This window comes from Eptatretus burgeri, chromosome 2 (genome assembly GCF_056783735.1).
Source record: "Eptatretus burgeri isolate ZD-2024b chromosome 2, Ebu_testis_v1, whole genome shotgun sequence".
Classification (NCBI taxonomy): Eukaryota; Metazoa; Chordata; class Myxini; order Myxiniformes; family Myxinidae; genus Eptatretus; species Eptatretus burgeri.
Genome location: NC_140962.1, coordinates 53,836,617 through 53,856,616, shown reverse-complemented (window position 1 = coordinate 53,856,616; position 20,000 = coordinate 53,836,617). Strand labels below are relative to the sequence as shown.

The 20,000-nt window shown below is 48.5% G+C and overlaps 1 pseudogene across 1 annotated transcript in view; it reads right to left on the bottom strand.

Moving 5' to 3' along the window:
• Positions 1-20,000, bottom strand: part of LOC147032065 (uncharacterized) — a 141,357-nt pseudogene that overhangs the window by 29,480 nt on the left and 91,877 nt on the right. Inside the window, exon 3 of the transcript XR_015050366.1 lies at positions 17,173-17,290. The product of XR_015050366.1 is annotated as an uncharacterized LOC147032065 (transcript). The remainder of the gene's footprint in view (positions 1-17,172; positions 17,291-20,000) is intronic.

Below are 20,000 nucleotides of genomic sequence, written 5' to 3'. Positions count from 1 at the left end.
GTGACGGTGACCGAGAGGGAAAAACTAATTGGGGTGACGGAGACGTGCACGGGGGAGATAACAAGGGAAGAGACGGAAATAATAGTTGAGACAAGGGAGGTAAAGGGTGAAGAGGTGACCGAGTTGGTAGAGACACGGGAGATGGGAACGATAGAGGGAAGACTACACGATGAAGACGGGGTAAGTGAGGCACACACACACGGAGGTAGTGGAGGGCCATGAGGGGGAGCTGGTGGACTGGGTGGAGACCCAGTGCGAGCAGCTGGATGGCCTCCTCCAGGAACGAGGGGAGGGAGTATGCCCCCTTGAGGCGGATCACGACCAGGTGAGTTCGGTCGTGTCGAGTGAGGTCGAGGGGAGGAGTGCTGCGGACGGGTGCACGGAAAGCTTGGGGGGTATAGAGGCCCCGGAGACTCTTGTGGGGACACGAATCCCCAGTGTGGTTGTCCCTGTGTGTGTGGTGCAAGGTGTGAGTGCGTCCCCGTGTGTGGATGAAACCGCCAGTATGGATGAGACACCGCGGGCGAGTGCCCCCACGTGTGTGAGTGAGACACCGCGGGCGAGTGCCCCCGCGTGTGTGAGTGAGACACCGCGGGCGAGTGCCCCCGCGTGTGTGAGTGAGACACTGCGGGCGAGTGCCCCCGCGTGTGTGAGTGAGACACCGCGGGCAAGTGCCCCCGCGTGTGTGAGTGAGACACCGCGGGCGAGTGCCCCCGCGTGTGTGAGTGAGACACTGCGGGCGAGTGCCCCCGCGTGTGTGAGTGAGACACCGCGGGCGAGTGCCCCCGCGTGTGTGAGAGACACCGCGGGCGAGTGCCCCCGCGTGTGTGAGTGGTATGGTTTGTGTGAGGGAAACGGCACGAGTGAGTGAGCTGCCGAGTGTGAGGGCGACAGTGTGTGTGAGGTCGCTGTATGTGAGGGAGATGTCGGTGGGCATGTGTGAACATGCAGCCGCGTCTCGCGGGGTGAGTGTAATGGAATGGAGTGTTAGCTTCGTAACACGCAGGTGTGCGTGTGTCGAATGGAGACGACGAGGCGACAGAGGGATAAAAGCCGAGTAGCGGCTGTAGCTGTTTCGGGGACCGCGCCGGGTTCACCCAGCAGCGAGCGCGAGGTCCGTGCTGTGCAACGCACGAGGCCCCCACGTACTGGCTTGCGAGAGTGAAGTCCCGGTCCGGAAACGAGCGCGGTGAATGTTGCCGATCCCGCGACGGACAAAGTTGAGGCAGGATTTCGGATTTGGACTGGACGGGTTCTCCATGCGGGCGTGTGTGTTACGCTCCAACGGGCAGAGCACATGTGTTCGCGTGGGGAACCCCTCGAGATGTGGGGCTTGTGTTTTTTTATGCGCACGGTGACGTCATGGCTGAACGTGGGGTTGGAATCCGGCAGGAGGGGTATCCCTGCCGGATGGTACCGTCCAAGGAGGGACGAGGTACACGTGCAGCTGCATGACGTCACGGGCAGGTGCAAAGTGCGCGAGCTGTGAGTTGCCACGCTGGTGCTGCGCATGTGGGAAAAAAAAAAAAAAGCAAGCCTCACTTTCGGGTGCACAGGATTCCCGGGCAAGGGGTGGAAGACCCCCTTACCTGGGCACAGGATGGAAACTAGTTAGGGGGAAGGGTTAGCTTAGTTAGACCGGCTCCATGGGGCAGGGGTAAGTCCTCATGGAGTCCGTGGAATGGATTAGTTAGAGGGATTGTAGTCAGATTTAGGATTGGGAAATGATTTTTAGATGTTTGAGGACAGTGACAGGCAGTGAATGTGTAGAGGGGACGTAGTTTAGCTACGTAGTGTTAAATGGAACGTGCTATAGTTTAAGGGACGACGTGGGAGCACGAGTTAGTTAGGGGATGTAGTTAGAAGGATGGCAGAGTTCAGCGGTGTGTGTGTGTTGAAGAGTTGGTGAGTGAGGTGAGTACATGATGAGTGAGTGAGGCCAGCGGGTCTGTGTGTATGGAGCGAATGGGGAATGCATGGTGCGATGAGTGATTGGGGGGTGGAGTGACTCCCGCTCAAGGGACCCCCGGGGTCAGTGTAGAGTGAGTTAGCTGGGTTAGTTAAATTTACAAAATGGAGGTCGTTTTGTTGTTGGTGGGAATGTAGGCTCGAAACCCATTTTGGAGGGGTGCAGGAGCCCTGTTGACAGGCTGGGAGCGTGGCTGTGAAAGGTGAGTATCGCTGAGTGGGTACCCCGGGCACCAGGCTAGTCGGCCGTAGTAGGCCAAGGGCCCATGGGGGGCCGGGATAGCGTAGTGGGCACGGGTGTATCTGCTTGGTGCGGGGGCCCGGGGCGCCATTAGCCGCGTGGGCAGTGTTGTGGGCACGGGTGACCCTTGGAAAGGGGCCCGGGAAGCCAGCCTGCCACGTGTGCATTTCAGGGGAGGTGCCATGGGGGGCACTCCCCGGTGTTTAGGGAGCTGGTAGGCTCGGAGGCAGTGTAGTGCCCGGGGGTGCCATATCGGGAGATTCGGCAGAGGGTCGTGCCTGCCAAGGGGAGCCATGCGTCCCAGCCATGAGACCGTGTGAGGGCACGTGAAGAAAATTGGGGGGCGAGGCCCGAAATTTGAGAGGACACCAACACAGGCGACGGGAATCTGGGTTTTTAGAACCAAAAGCTTAAGCGAGAGGCGCTTGTTGAAAGCCCCGGGGTAGTTTAACAGTAATGGATAGGGTAGATTAGGAAGTGTACCCCTCCTCACCATCCATCCCCTCGCTCTCGTTGTGGGCCGCTGGACCCACTTTGTGTTATAGATCGCTGAAGTCTGGGGAGGACATCTTGAGGCTTCATTGGGCCTCGACACAGGACGCAAGCTCTCCCTTATTCCCCTCCGGGAAGGGAACGTAGGGGTTGGGAGTAGGCGAGGTGACAGGATAGGTTAGCTGAACAAGGACGATAAAGGGGGTTAGGGGACGATTTATAGTGGAGAAGTAAAAATAAAAACAACAAAAAAATAAGTTGGGGCTAAATTGGGTTTTACAAATTAAGGGAGTGGGTATGGACAGTGACAGGCAAAGGCGATAGGTGGGAGGGAAACAGTAGGCAGGTCCGAGCCCGCCTTCTGAGTGGCCAGCACCACCGCACTCCCTCCACCAACCTCCACTGAACGGCAAAGGCTGGCCAGCTTCATCTGCTGGCTGCGTTGCTGCAAGGCCTGTGCCGGCCCACTTCATTGGCAGCTGTTGTTTTGCTGCAAGGCCTGTGCCGGCTGGATCGTCAGCAGCTGTTTACTTCAAGGCCTGTGCCGGCCAGTTCATCTGCCGGCTGTGTTTGCCTGCAGCGGCCCTGTTCTGCAGGCTTTGTTTGCCTGCTGCCTTTGCCATGCCATGCCCACTGCCCCTGTTCACCAGCCCCGTTCAAGTCTGCTTCCCCCCCCCCTGTTAATTTCCATGTGCGCCAGGATCAAGGCAACAGTTTGCAAGCTGCGAGAACTGCCCTGTTGGCAGCTGCAACACGGGCCTGCAGTGGCGGCCCGTGCACCGTGTTTGCATTCATCCATTCATCCATTCATCCATCCATCCGTTGTGCTCATTGCGTGTGCCACTTGAGCTGGCACGGAGACTGCGTTTGTGCAGCCCATGCACCGTTGTGGTTCACTGCGTTCATTTTAAAAAGGGAAGGCCTTGGACTGCGTGTGAGCAGCCGGGCACATTCCCTGTCACCTGCACTGCTTGAGCCAGAGACTGCATGCGAGCAGCCTGGCTCCCTGCTAACTGCTTTCTTTTTGCAGAGTTCATTGATCCTGGGCCATGGTTTAGTGTAAAATTTGTAAGTTAAGGTTAAGATGTACTGTACATATGAGTGCGCCCCCGGCATGTATGTCTTAGCGCCGGCAATTTTATTTAAGTCGTCCGTGTGAGTGGGTTTGTTTAGGTAGTTACTCAGCCCTCAGGTTATTTATTTTGGGGACACGAATACCATGAATGTCGCACTCAGGGATCCATAGGTAAAACGTACTAGGGGAGAACTACACATGATGGCACACGAAAATTTGATGACTCGGGTCGAGTCTGTAAAAAGGGGAGGGGGTAGTGTTGTGGTTGAGGAAATTCGCAAACCACCATTCAGGTCCCGTAGGTGAGGTATCTCTGTAAGTACATGTGTAGTTAGCCCAAACCCGTTGTTTAGAGGGAATAAATGTCATTCATTCGGGCTGCGACCCTTTAAGATAGCCGTTTTTCTGTTCCATCTTTATTTTGAGCCAACCACGTCTCAACCGCCATCACACAACAACCACCAACCGCAACGCCTCTTCACAACAACAACAACGCCAACAGCCACGACCTTTACCGTCACAACTTGCTCTCGCAACCATCGCATCACCGCCATTCCAAGCGTCACCGTGGCCAGGGACCACCACAATAAACCCTCCACCACCTTCACCTCTCCTCCTGCCGTCATTCCCGCACCGCTTGTGGGCACCGATCCTGGACTCGTACAGGGCGCGCGCCGAGCAGCGGGTGCAAAAAACGGCCTTTCCGGGGAATTCGGATCAGGAATGATTCACGCCCACTTCTGTTCCGTCCTATCAGCGAGCGCGGGGAGATTTGGCCCCGCCTCCAGGCGCGTCGGAGTAGAATCGATATATGCAAATTCGAGGATCAGGAATGATTCACGCCCACTTTTCCTCCGCCCAATGGGCGAGCGTGGCTCCGCCCCCGAGCCGATCCTGATCCGAAAATCTGCATATGGTTTCTCCTGCTGACTATAAAGCGCCAAGCGCAGGGCGAATCGAGTGAGAGAAGAGTTTCTGTTTCGGGCTCGAGAGGAGAGAAGAGTTTCTGTTTCGGGCTCGAGAGGAGAGAAGAGTTTCTGTTTCGGGCTCGAGAGGAGAGAAGAGTTTCTGTTTCGGGCTCGAGTTGGAGAAGAGTTTCTGTTTCGGGCTCGAGTTGGAGTGGAGAGGTTTTTCTGGTTCGGGCTCGGGCGAGTTGTGGCGGCGGCGAAGTGTGGCAGCAGCAGTCAAGACGAGTCTGGAGGAGAGTCGGTCTGTCGGGGAGCTGCAGAGAGGAGAAGCCGGGAACGCGGTCGAGGGCGCAGTAGAGTCGCTCGTCGCGGGACCCAAGCAAGCCAGCTATCCTCTTTCCCCAGAGCATCAACAACCCCCCCCCTGTTTCCCCCCCCCCCGCGCTGAGATAGTGCGAAAAGGGGGGCCCGTTCCCACCCCATTCCAGGCAGTGCCAGCGAGGCCCGCGGAGGAGCGCGGAGTCGGGGCACCGCCGCCATTTTGCTGCTCATCACAAGACGGGTAGGCTCCACGCGGTTTCGGCCCCAGGCTCGTCTGCCCCCCCTTGTCGTAGAGGGTGTCCCTTTTTCTTTTGCTTTGGAGTATATGTGTTGACGGCGCCGTCTGTAAAGTAAAACTGTGTAAGTGTTGCCGTGTGCTCGCGTAGTCGGTAGTAGATCTGCATTGTGTTTCTTTTGTTGCAATTGCTTTTGGTGCATAATTGTTGTGTTTCTTTTGTTATATTTGCTTTTGGTGCATAATTGTTGTAATTGTATATGTGTGCTTTCCGTTTGCCGCTGAATAAATGTGCCTTATGTTGAACTGTTTTTCCCGTTTCGCTTCGTCTTTTCTTTAATTGAATCTCCATCTTACTTCACGTAAAGGGTTGGTAGTGGGCAAAAATACGCCCGACAATTAATCGGAACCGTCGAGGTTGACGATAACACTGCTCGGTTATCCCGATAGTACGGAACGGGTCGCTTAAAGTGGCCCGTGTCTGAAGTCGACCTGCGGCGAGGTGCGATCGCCCGGTCTACCCTCCGTGTGGGTACTTAGGTAGGTCGAATTTGGCGAACAACCCTATCCCACGCGGGGTGCCGATTGGCACGATCGTGGTGAGGCCGAAAGGCCCACCCGTGACTAGTTCCCGGCGTTAGTCCGAGAGGGTCACGACGGAATTGTCCGTCCGGTGGGCGACGTGCCGCGATTCGAGTTACGTGGCCGCTCGCACGCCGGCGGGCGTGAATCCGCAACAATATATATATATATATATATATATATATATATATATATATATATATATATATATATATATATATATATATATATATATATATATATATATATATATATATTTGTTATGGATCCTGGGTTGGATTTTCGCCGTGAGGAGAAGCACTCTAGATTTTCCTAAGCACCCCGGTCCTGAGGCCGTCGAGCATGGATAACTCCACACGCCAGCGGGTTCCTAAGCAACCACGAGTGCATATTGGTACTGCCAATCCAGCAGGGTTACACTACTTTGTGTGATACCTTACCTGTGGACAGCTGCACCAAGGGGGATCTCGTGCCCTTGATGCATACTCTCATTACTCACTGGATCAGGTGCAGCCGAGCGGAGCTGCGAGTGCGCACTGGCTCATAAGAGCAAATTACATGGGGCAGAACTTCCTGGCTAAACTCTGAGTGGATTTTGCTGGACCAATCGGGAAAAGACGCGATGAGCTGAGTTAATTTGTAACACAAGCAATATATTGCAATAAATGAAGTAAAAGGACATACAAATATTTATAAAGAACAACTTTAAGGGCACCCAGTAGAGTGCATACCTCTGAAACATAATGAATGATCCACAAGAACACATCAGGTTCATTACATTCTTAAAATATCATGCTACACAGTACTATATTGATTTGGCCCCATCTCTCAATGGTGAAGAATAACTTAAAAAACTTAAATAATTCTCGCATCCAGATCCGGATTTGGATCTTCACCAAAATTTAATCAATTCCCCCTTGCCTCACACCCAACCTGTCCACCAAGTTTCATCCGAATTCGTCAACAACCTTTTGAGATATCGTGCTACATATGAGTTTAGCCCAATCTCTCAATGGTGAAGGATCACTTAAAAAAATTATCAGATCCGGATCCGAATTTGGATCTTCACCAAAATTTAATCAGTTCTTCCTTGTCACACTTCCAACATGTCCACCAAGTTTCATGAATCTGTCAACAACTTTTTGAGATATCATGCGAGGTATAGTTTTTGGCCTGATCTCTCAATGGTGAAGAATCACTTTAAAAATTCTCGTAGTCGGATCGGGATCCGGATCTTCACCCAATTCGAATCAGTTCTGCCTTGCCACACACCCAAGTTGTCCACAAAATTTTATCTGGATCCGTCCACAACTTTTTCAGATATCCTGCACACAAACAGACAAACAAACGAACAGACGAACAAACAAGAAGAAGATATAGTGCAAAGCATTATAGTTGCAAAACCCATAAAACAAATTTGACCAAAAAAATAATTGGTGGTTGAATTCAATGACAAAATATGCAACTGTTAAATTTTAAGTCAATCGGATGAAACTTGACAATCTTAGAAATTTGGCCTATGTTGTCCTTTTGGCCCATGTTGACCTTGACAATAATAGGTGGTTGAATTGTTTGACCTGAAATATAAATCGTCTTCAAATTTCAAGTCAATCTGATGAAAATTGTGGATTTTAGAAATCTCACCAAAGTTGTTGACCTTTGGCCAATGTTGACCACAAAAATAATTGGTTCGTTGAATTCAGTGACCTGAAATATAAATCCTCTTCAAATATCAAGTAAATTGAATGAAAATTAAGGAATTTAGAAATACCACCTTCGTTTTTGACCTTGGGCCAATGTTGACCTTTTGGTGGATGTAGACTTCAAAAATAATTGGTGTTTGAATTCAGTGACCTGAAATATAAATCCTCTTCAAATTTCAAGTCAAATGGATGAAAATTATGGATTTTAGAAATGCCACAAAAGTTGTTGACCTTTGGCCTATTTTGACATTTTGACCTCAAAAACAACACATTTCTTCCTCATGACAAACTCTACCATGTGGTGATGTTATCTGAAGATCGTTTTATCATTGTGACCTCTCCGTGATAAACAGACAAACAGACAGAATAACAAAATCGACTGTCTAATATGCTTGAAAAATCTTTGATTTTTCAAGTAACAAACAAACAGAAAGGGGTGAAAACACAACCGCCTTTACTTTCGGTGGCAGAGGTAAATAAATGATCTCAGTCACCGACGTGTCCATGTATGCTCTCCCCTTGGGTTAAGTTTTCAAAAACCATCAACAAATATATATGTATATAGATATCTTCTTCTTCTTCTTCAATTGGCTGCTCCCGTTCGGGGTCGCCACAGCGGATCATCCGTATGATCCGCATAGTGATTTGGCACATGTTTTACGCCGGATGCCCTTCCTGACGCAACCCTGGTCGACTCTTACGACACAGGGATATGGTACACCTATTTTAACCGGGGTATACACCGGCCCAGTATACTGGTACTCATTTCGCCGACCTCGGAAGGATGACAGGCTGAGTCAACCCCCTGGTGTATTAATTCAGTGGCCCAACGAGGCTTGAACTCAGGACCTTTTGGATCCCAAGCCGCTGCCCGAACCACTGCGCCAACACCAGGCTACACGCACGCACGCACGCACACACGCACACGCACACGCACACGCACACGCACACGCACACGCACACGCACACGCACACGCACACGCACACGCACACGCACACGCACACGCACACGCACACGCACACACACACACACACACACACACACACGCACACACACACACACACACACACACACACACGGCATAGTGGCGTGCGCCTGTAATCCAGCTATTTGGAGGCTTGGGTTGGAGGATCGCTTGAGGACGGGAGCTCTGCACTGGGCCGTGCTATGAGAGGGTGTAGAGCAGCCCAGAATCATGGCGAAATCCAATCCTTATCCCTGTGTCGTAAGAGGCGACCAGGGTTGCGTCAGGAAGGGCATCCGGCGTAAAACCTATGCCAAATCACTATGCGGATCATAACGGATGATCCGCTGTGGCGACCCCTAACGGAAGCAGCCGAAAGAATAATATATATATATATATATATATATATATATATATATATATATATATATATATATATATATATATATATATATGTACGAGGTCCGTCTGAAATGTAATAGGACTGATTCACAGAAATTTTATTCCAAAGAATATATTGAAATCACAGCTTGTCCCCTTCAAAATAGTTTCCCTCCAGTCTCACACACTTGTCCATCCTCTTCTTCCACGCTTTGATGCACCCCCAGAAGGCTTCTTCTGGAATCCTCCGGAGCTCCATTGTCACGGCCCTTTTAATGGCCTCCACATCAGGAGATCGGGTCCCCTTGATCACCCCCCTTGAGCTTGGGGAATCGGAAAAATCACAAGGGGCCAAGTCTGGCGAATACAGTGGTTGCTCCAGAGTTGGCACGTTCCTCTCCGCCAGAAACTGTCGGATACTCAGGGTACTGTGAGCAGGGGCGTTGTCATGATGGAGCACCCAGGCGTTGTTCTCTCACAGATCCCTCCTCTTGTCCTGGACTGATCTCATGAGGCGCCGGAGGATCTCCTTATACACATATTAATTCACTGTTTGACCCTATGGGACAAACTCGAAGTGCACGACGCCCTTGATGTCAAAAAACGCGATGAGCATCACCTTGACCTTCGACTTCAACGTCCTTGCTTTCTTTGTTCTTGGTGATGCCTGACTTTACCAATGACGACTCTGCCGTTTGGTCTCGGGATCGTATTCGAATATCCACGATTCATCGCCAGTAATAACTCTCCTGTGCAGGTCTGTATCGTCCTCGAGGTGCTCAATAATGTCTTGACAGACAGTGACTCTTTGCTGTTTCTGGTCTTCGGACAACAGCTTGGGGACCATCTTTGCACACACCTTGCGCATTACGAGATTTTCAGTGATGATGGAAAGTTCCTCAGCAATCATCAGCACCGTGACTCGACGATCTGCACGCACCATCTGCTTCATATGCTCGATGTTGTCCGCCGTTCTGCTCATTGAAGGTCTTCCAGACCATGGATCATCTTCAACCTCCTCGCATCCCTCTTTGCACCTCTTGTGATATTGATATGCATGTGTACGTGACATCGGTTCTTCCCTGTGGAGTTGCTGCAGCATTGCGAAGGATCCGGAAGGTGGTTTGCCAAGCTTGGCAAGAAGCTTCAGATTGGCTTTCTGCTCACGACTCATAGCACGACGATTCAGACGATACAACGTGTAAAGGACGACCTGTAAAAAATCACACAATGAGCGCAGTCAACAATCGCCAATCATATATATTTCTGGAATGTTGCAAAAGACTGTGACGCAGCCCATTCATTCAAGTTGTGTAAGTGGAGCACACAGCAGGCTCAGTCCCGTTACTTTTTAGACAGACCTTATATATATATATATATATATATATATATATATATATATATATATATATATATATATATATATATATATATATATATATATATATATATATATATATATATATATATATATTGTTGTGGTTACCAGATTCGCAAACCACCATTCAGGTCCCTTAGGTGAGGTATCTCGGTAAGTGCATGTGTAGTTAGGCCCAAACCCGTTGTCTAGTGGGAATACATGTCATTTATACGTGCTGCGACTCTTCAGGATAGCCGTTTTTCTTTTACTATCTTTATTTTGGACCAACCGCCATGATTACCATCACAACCACAACAACAACCACCAACCACAACGCCGCTTCACCACAACCGCCACGACCTTTACCGTCACAACTCGCCACCATCGCATCACCGTCATCTCGCGCCACTCATGGGCACCGATGCTGGACTCGTGTAGGGCGCACGTTGAACAGCGTGTACAAAATCACGGATTTTGTGCTTCAAAAACGGATCAAAAACGACACACGCCCACTTTTTGCCGTCCAATCGGTGAGCGAGGGGCGAATTGGCCCCGCCCCCAGGGCGATCGATATATGCAAATTTGTGGATCAAAAAGCCTTCACGCCCACTTTTTCTCGGGCCAATGGGGAGCGAGGTGAAAGGTCAAAGGGAGGGGGTCAAAGGCGAAGTTACGGGGGGATAAAAGGACGGTGTTCGTCAGTCAAAAAGAGAGAACGGGGGAGGAGAACGAGAACGAGGAGGAGAAGGAGAACGAGAACGAGAACGAGAAGGAGAACGAGAACGAGAAGGAGTCGGAACGGAGGGGACGAGTGTGGAAGTCTGGAGCCCGAAGCCTGCAGTGGCTGGAGAAGCTGAAGAGAGTCGGACGAGGGGGTGCTCGCGTCGGTGCCAGGAGCTGCACGCCCGAGGGAGGCCGGCAGCGCGACCTGGCCGAGGTGGAGACGCACACCAGGGATAATAAAGATCCTCTATACCCCGAGCATCAGCAACCCCCTCCTGTTTCCCCCCGCGCTGAGATAGTGCGACCAAGGGGGCCCCGTTCCCACCCCCTACCAGACACCGTCCACGAGGCCCGCGGGTTGCGGGGCCATCGCCGCTCCGCGTCTCATCACCAGACGGGTAGGCCTGACCCGGTCTCGGCCTCAGGCCTGCCTCATCCTTGAGGGTATTTCTTTTCCTTGGTTTTGGGTATGTGTTGTCGGCGCCGTCTGTGAAGTAGAATTGTATAAGTGTTGCCGTGTGCTCGGTAGTCGGTATTAGCTCTGCACTGTGTTTTCACTTTTATATTTGCTTTTTGTGTAAATGGAATTGTGTTTTCTTTTTTTTGTGTGCATTTGGTGGAATTGTATTTGTGTGCTTCCCGTGTGCCGCGAATAAATGTGCTTTATTGTTGAACTGTTCTCCCGCTTCGCTTCGTCTTTTCCCCCATTGAACCCTCATCTTGCTTCACGTAAAGGGTTGGTAGTGGGCTGAGTACGCCCGATAATTAATCGAACCGTCGAGGTCGACGATAACACCGCTCGGTTATTCTGATAGTACGGAACGGGTCGCTTAAGTGGCCCGTGTCCGAAGTCGACCTGCGGCGAGGTGCGATCGCCCGGTCTACCCTCCGCGTGGGTACTTAGGTAGGTCGAATTTGGCGAGCAACCCTATCCCACGCGGGGGCTGATTGGCTCGATCGCGGTGAGACCGAAAGGTCCACCCGTGACTGGTTCCCGGCGTTAGTCCGAGAGGGTCACGACTGGATTGTCCGTCCGGTGGGCGACGTGCCGCGATTCGAGTTACATGGCCGTTCGCACGCCGGCGGGCGCGGAATCCGCAACAATATATATATATAAATAAATATATATATACACACACACACACACACACACACACACACACACACACACACACACACACACACACACACACACACACACACACACACACACACACACACACACACACACACACACACACACACACACACACACACACACACACACACACATAAAGAGCCTGGTGTGTTGGCACAGTGGTTCGGGCAGCGGCTTGGGATCCAAAAGGTTCTGAGTTCAAGCCCTGTTGCGCCACTGGATTAATACACCGGGGGGTTGACTCAGCCTGTCATCCTTCCGAGGTTGTAGAAATGAGTACCAGTATACTGGGCCGGTGTATACCCCGGTTAAAATAGGTGTACCATATCCCTGTGTCGTGGGAGGCGACCAGGGTTGCGTCAGGAAGGGCATCCGGCGTAAAACATGTGCCAAATCACTGTGCGGATCATACGGATGATCCGCTGTGGCGACCCCTAACGGGAGCAGCCGAAAGAAGAAGAAGATATATATTGTTGCGGATTCGCGCCCGCCGGCGTGCAAACGGCCACGTAACTCGAATCGCGGCACGTCGCCCACCGGACGGACAATCCCGTCGTGACCCTCTCGGACTAACGCCGGGAACTAGTCACGGGTGGGCCTTTCGGCCTCACCACGATCGTGCCAATCGGCCCCCCGCGTATGTTAGGGTTGCTCGCCAAATTCGACCTACCTAAGTACCCACACGGAGGGTAGACCGGGCGATCGCACCTCGCCGCAAGTCGACTTCGGACACGGGCCACTTTAAGCGACCCGTTCCGTACTATCGGGATAACCGAGCGGTGTTATCATCAACCCCGACGGTTCGATTAATTATCGGGCGTTTTAGCCCACGACCAACCCTTTACGTGAAGTAAGATGGAGATTCAATAAAGGAAAAGACGAAGCGAAACGGGAAAAACAGTTCAACATAAAGCACATTTATTTCCCGATGGCACACGGATAGCACACATATACAATTATACACCAAAAGCAAATGTAAAAGTGGAAGAAACACAACAATAATGCACAAAAAGCAAATATAAAAGAAGAAAAACACACTGCAGATCTACTACCGACTACCGAGCACACGGCAACACTTATACAGTTTTACTTCACAGACGGCGCCGACAACACATATACTCAAAGCAAAAGAAAAAGGGACCACCCTCCACTATGAGGGGGCAGACGGGCCTGGGGCCGAGACCGCGTCGAGCCTACCCGTCTGGTGATGAGCCGCAAAATGGCGGTGGCGCCCCGACTCCGCGGGCCTCGCGGACAGTGTCTGGAATGGGGTGGGAACGGGGCCCCCTTCTCACACTATCTCAGCGCGGGGGGAAACAGGAGGGGGTTGTTGATGCTCGGGGGGATGAGGATATCTCGCTGGCTCGGGTCCCGCGACGAGCGTCTCCACCGCGACCTCGGTCGCGTTATCGGCCTCCCCCTCTCCGCAGCTCCCCGACTCTGACACGAGCGCCCTCCCGACTGCCTTCGCCGCCGCCACCTCTCCAACTCTCCCACTCTCCACAGCTCCGTCCAACTGCTTTCTCCGACTCTTCTCTTCTCCACTCTCCTTGACTGACTCCTTCCAACTCCACTGCCCGGCGAGCGAACACGGCCCTTTATAGCCCCCGGGGCCTCGCTCCTTCACCTTCGACCCTTTACCTCTGGCTGGCTCCCCATTGGACAGAGGAAAAGTGGGCGTGAATGCTTTTTGATCCACAAATCTGCATATAGCGATTATACTCCGACGCACCTGGAGGCGGGGCCAAATCGCCCCACGCTCGCCGATAGGACGGAACAGAAGTGGGCGTGAGTCGTTTTTGATCCGATTTCTGCGGAAAGGTTGGTGTTTTTGCACCCGCTGCTCGGTGCGCGCCCTGCACGAGTCCAGTATCGGTGCCCACAAGCGGCGCGGGAATGGCGGTGATGCGATGGTTGCGAGGGCGAGTTGTGACGGTAAAGGTCGTGGCTGTTGGCGTTGTTGTTGTCGTGAAGCGGCGTTGCGGCTGGTGGTTGTTGTGTGATGGCTGTTGAGACGTGGTTGGTGGTGGTAGTAATGGTAGTAATGGCGGCTGGTCCAAAATAAAGATAGTAAAAGAAAAACGGCTATCTAAAAGGGTCGCAGCCCGCATGAATGACATTTATTCCCTCTAAACAACGGGTTTGGGCCTAACTACACATATACTTACAGAGATATCTCACCTAAGGGACCTGAATGGTGGTTTGCAAATTTCGTCAACCACAACAATATATATATATATATATATATATATATATATATATATATATATATATATATATATATACATCCTAAAATCCGAGTTCGTGTCAGGACCTATTACTGTGGGCTTTCAGTCTACTCTTCTTTTTGAAGGATTTTCTTTTATGATGGGAAATGTTTTAGTAGGTGGTGGAGTCTTCGTTAACCCACAGTTAGTGAAACAACTGATTTCTGAGTTTAACACAGATCAGCTGGAGCAGGAGATTCGTGGTATTTTTCTGTCATGTGTGGTGAGTTGCTCCAAGTCTAAAGAGTATATAATGAAAAAGGATTTGGACTTTGAACCCATGTACACTTTCAAGGATACTTTTGTGGTCCAGCATCGTGAAACTAGTGATAGTCATTTTATTGGACCAGAAGACACATCTGGTAGCCAATCAGAAAAGTCTGGGAACGCATTTGAACAATCTGGTCTCACACGAGAGAGACTTATGGAAGAGCAAATGAAAGATGCTGAGCTCAGCGTTCTAGCTCATGGAGTTCTTCTTCTTTAGAGTTCTTCGATAGAATTAGATGCCTCAACATCAAATCAGTTGAAGTTTTTGATTTTTCAACTTTATATACAAGTTTGGATTTCGTACTCGTGAGGGAGTCAGTCTTCAAAGTGATTGACAAGGTTTTTTATTCTTTTAATAAGTTTTAATGTGTCAAGTTTGATATATAAAAATAAATACTCAAGTTTTCATTGTTTTGAAAAGCAGAAGTTTAAGGATGCAGTTAATTTAATTTTATTTCATACTTTTGTGTCTTTTGGTGGGATAATGCTTCAACAGGTTTAGGGTATTCCCATGGTTGGGAATTGTAGCCCCCTACTCGTGGATATTTTCCTTATTTTCTGTGAATTTTCATTTATGCAGAACCTGATGAAGAAGAACAAATTCGGATTCGCTAAAATATTATCTCATACATGTCGTTATATGGATGATATTTGTGTGGATCACTATAATTTTTTTGATCAGCAGCTTCACAAGATTTATCCAGATAGCCTGATTGCAAGCAGGAGTGGTAATGATTGTACAGGTGCTGCACACCTGGATGTGTTGGTTAGAGTTAAACAGAATGGTTTTAGTACAAGTGTATATCATAAACTTGATGATTTTCAATTTCCTGGTAGTCTTGTGCACCTTTCCAAGTAGCAATGTACCAATTAAAATGGGCTACAATATCTTTTCATCTCAGCTACTTCGATTTGCAAGAATTTGTTCAGTGAAGGATGATTTTATGGAACATGCTGAGAAGGTTTTTTTTCCATCATGTTTTACAGAGGATATTTGGCTGATTGTTTGATCAGGTCTTGTGAGAATGTCTTTCGATTCCATCACCACCTTTTATTTAAGCTTGGTTGGTATTTATGAAACAAGTTCCTATTGCATTGCATTTGATACAATATTAATCATGAATCAGGTGCTGTGTCATGGCCATGTCTATCAGGTAAAGTGTTTATCACTTAATTTATTATCATTTATAGTGGTGCATGATTAAAGTTATTAATCTGCAGTAATACTTGAAAGAAAAGTGATAATTAAAAAAGTTTGAATAAGCATATTGCATTGCTGTGTTAACCGACTGTCTGGACACAACTTTGAGGTTGTGGGTCCATTCATATTGAGTAATCTACTGATGTGGACCGGTAACTGGGGTTGTGGATCTGCTGTTTGGAGAGGTGTTGGGCTGAAAGGATCGAAACCTCGATGAAAAACGGTGCCCAGCTGATGATCCTTGCAGTTGGGAAATCAGTAAATTGCTTATGAGTTAACGATATAACTTCAAACAAAATAGCTTTTTTAAGTACTTACCAGTACATTATATGTGTGCCTGTGTGCGTGTGCGTGTGCGTGTGCGTGTGCGTGTGCGTGTGCGTGTGCGTGCACGCACACATGTATTGTTATGTCTGGCTTCCTTCTTGGGACTACGCTTCAGTAAGTAATTGGTCTTTTTTATTAAGGAAATTCATGTTATACTATAAGATTTGGAAGTTTTAATTGGACAATTTGAGACATGATGGAATGAACTGTTGAAGGAGAGAGATATAGCCCATGTGACAAGGCGTCAATCTATGAATGCTGGAGCGGATTTCAGACCAGAAAATTATTTCTGCCTTGCCAAGTTGTCATACACGTCAGGGCTTTGGTGGCTCCTGAAGACTACAAAAGAGACAAACACTTTCACAATGGTTTGATCAGAATAGCCAAAAGGAGCAGAGGAGGAGGTCAGGCTAGAGGAGGAGTTTTACACAACTCAATTCGACAAAGACTAACTGTCATTTGGAGAGATGTGAGTAGGAGTAGGACAAGAAGCAAAATGAATAAGGGTAGCTATAGAAACACAAGTTACAAAATTACATAAGAATGTAATGAAAGGTCAGGAACATGGAAAGAACAAAAAGGTTTTGTTCTTGCTGTTGCTTTTTTAAAATGTAATTGTTTCTTTTTTGTATCTTAATGATTTTTTTATTTTTTGGAAGTGGGGGGGGGGTGGTGGTGGGGTGAAGAGAGGAATTAGTGAGATGAAGATTTCGGGGGGGATGCATCTCAACCAAGTGAAACATAAGCAATTAACACAATATAATAAATGAAGAAATAACAGATTTAAGGCATAGCAATTCACACTAAGTGCATCTACAATTTATAAAGAACAGTATGGAGGTGCTGGAAGAGGATAGAGACAGAGAGATATAGACGTAAAACAAGAATGAAAAGTGTCGCCATGTGGTCGACACTGGGAACACACTAACAAATTTCAAACACCCAAACAGCGACACAATAAAATCAGGTTTGCACACATCCTCAAACAGAAAAAAAACAGTGTGCTTTTTCTCACGTTTGGTGATTTGAATGAGCCGTGGTGGAGGAGGTGGTGGAAGAGGTGGTGGAAGGTTGAGCTCATATAGCTGGCAGCAAGACAATTCATGGAAGCATGTTCTTTCACCATGTCCTGCCTGCCAGGCACATTAAATCACACACACGAGAGTTCGTCACTCTTGCAAAACTATAAAAAAAATGATATTTTTTTTAAAAATAAACTTATCACAAAAAAATATAATTTATCCATTTCGACGAGCATGCATTGAAGGGTATCTTTCAGACGAAGTTTTGAGGGGGAAAAAAAAGCTCTTTTTCAATTTAGAAAACAGCATTGTCTCCAAGATAAACATACTGTATGTTTCACTAAGTTTTCATTTTAATAAATATTAATCTTAAAAGGAGATGTTAAATGTTAAATCAATATTAGTATATTATATTTCAAGAACTTTTTATATAATTTGCAATTGCAGACTAAATGCAGCTTATATTTCAATAAAACAAGAAGGAAATCTGGCTCAGGGTGGCGATCTGGCTATCCTCCTGACAGGTGGCCTGGTCATAGAGTTTTTGATCCCAGCACTATTATGTTTTCTGGACCATCAAGCATCTGATTGAAGACAAGGGTGAAGTTTTCTCGTGAGACAGATCTGGGCAGCCTCCTGGTGGCCGTGAGTGCTCCCAAAGTGGGTGAACATGTGGCAAGGGGTGGGGGGGGGGGGTCAGCCATGCAGATGGATCTGGCATTTATGGAGGTCACGGTTCTGATTGACATCATGGATGTGAGTCATCGGCCTGAGGCTGGAGGACAGGTGTGGAGGGAGTGGATCTCATGGCTGGGGCTCCCTGAAGGATACCATCGGAGAGATGGATCATTCTCGTGTCAAATCTGCTGAGCATGATAGTGGTCGTCCCTCTGCTGATGTTGGCACCAAGAGGTCTAAGCTTGAAGAACAAAAGGATGATATGAAGCAGATGTCACTCGATAAGTGCAAGGCCAGGGACAAATGCAGGAACGGTTAGAAAGTGTATTGGGTGTTGTTTGTGGGTGGTGTTCAGGTCGGTGGCGACTGTGGGGGGTCTTTCCTGCTATAAATTATTGTAGGTGGTTTGTTTAAAAGCTTTGATTGGTAAACTGAAAAAAATGGTTGACATCTTTGCTGGATTTTTCAGAGGATGGGGGATTGGTTGAAGAGTGTCGGTCATGTTTGTTGGGTGGATACAAGACAGGTGCAAGCATTGGTAGGCGTGGAGTGGCATGGGAACTCCGGCAGGTGTGAGTGGTATGAGGGGTGCAGAGGGTTTGGGCAATGATGGGAGTGCAGAATGTGCCACTAACATTGGAAGTGCAGATGGGGAGAGTGACAGACTTGGTGTGATGATTACGGGTGAGAGTGGGGATGGAGGTCGGCTGGCGGGTTGTGTGAGCCGCGATACTGCGGTGGAGGGGGTTTAAAACAGTGGTAATGGTATTGGGGTTGTGGTCAGCGTTGGGATTGCTGCGGGTGCAGGATGTCATGCGAGAGCTGCGAGTGTTTCGTGCAGGATTGTCATGCAGATGATGGGAGTGGTGGTGCATGTGTGCACAATGGTCGGTGTTGGGTGAGGAGTGGGAGAATAACCAGGAACACAGTTTTTGTCAAGGGAAATTGAACATGTGGACTCTCCAGATTGTCAAAGGGATACTATAAATAGTGGTATTTTTATTTTTATATGCACAAGAGGAGGTGAATGATATTGATGAAATGGTGGATGACGTTTTGTTGGGTTGTGTGCCGGAAACATTGGTTTTGGTACGTGCAGGGTGTAACAGAACCCTTGAACCCTCCATTTGAAACCCTTGAAGAGGAGGTATACGTTTTTGAGGAAACATTTGAACGATTTTGGGTGTGAAGTGATTTTTTTTAAGGGATTCTACCAAGAGTGGAGGTCAATGCAGATTTCTGTCCTAGAGCAACAGATGTGTTAACCAGTGGTTGGAGAGATGGTGTGGGGGTAAGGGGTTTGTGAATATGTGGGGATCACTGCATAGTCATCGTGAGTGTTTGCAGACAGGTGTCAGGGTGCTCAACAGAAGGGGCGTGAGGCACAAGATTTGTGGCGGTTCTTGAGAAATAAATTGGGACATTTTTATAGAGTAGAGGCTGAGGATGTGGTTGGAGCAACAAGGGATGGTTAAAGAAAGGGAAAGGAAAGGTTGAAGGTGTTTTTATAAATGCCATGAGTTTGAATGTAAAGATCGAAGAGCTGGAAGCGAGGGTGGATGACTTGGGGTATGAAATGGAAGACCAAGAAAGAATCCAAAGAAGTAAAGAGGAAAGATGAAGTAATCAGGAGGAACCTGGATAGGATTCAGGTTTCAGCTGCAACTCCACTACCCTCAAACCCATCCAGGTGCAGCCAAGTGGGCCTTACAGAAAAAATTTCTGCAATAATTCACTTCTCCTTGGAGAGATAGACAAGGAAAGAGACGAAAAAGCAAGAATTAGAATGAATAAAGAGAACTGTGAAAAAAGTAGAAATAAGTGTGAAAAGAACAAAGTTGGCGGGAAGAACCCGGATCGATAGATTTCAGCAGTTACTCACCAAGCCCAAATGCAGCAACATGTACAAGCATGTGATAGGAAAGAGAAAATGGAAGGAATGGGGTGAAAGACAGTATTGTATTGAGAGAAAGTCATGACGTTAAGGAGGGGATTAATGTCGAGCATTGTGTGTAGGTAGAGATTATACACTGAAATACTAGAAATATACTTGGAGGATGCGTTTACAGGCCAGGCTCCTGCTGTGAAGGAAGAGCAGGAAAGATGGATAAGTGAAGAATTCAGAAGGGTGTGTGAAAAGGAA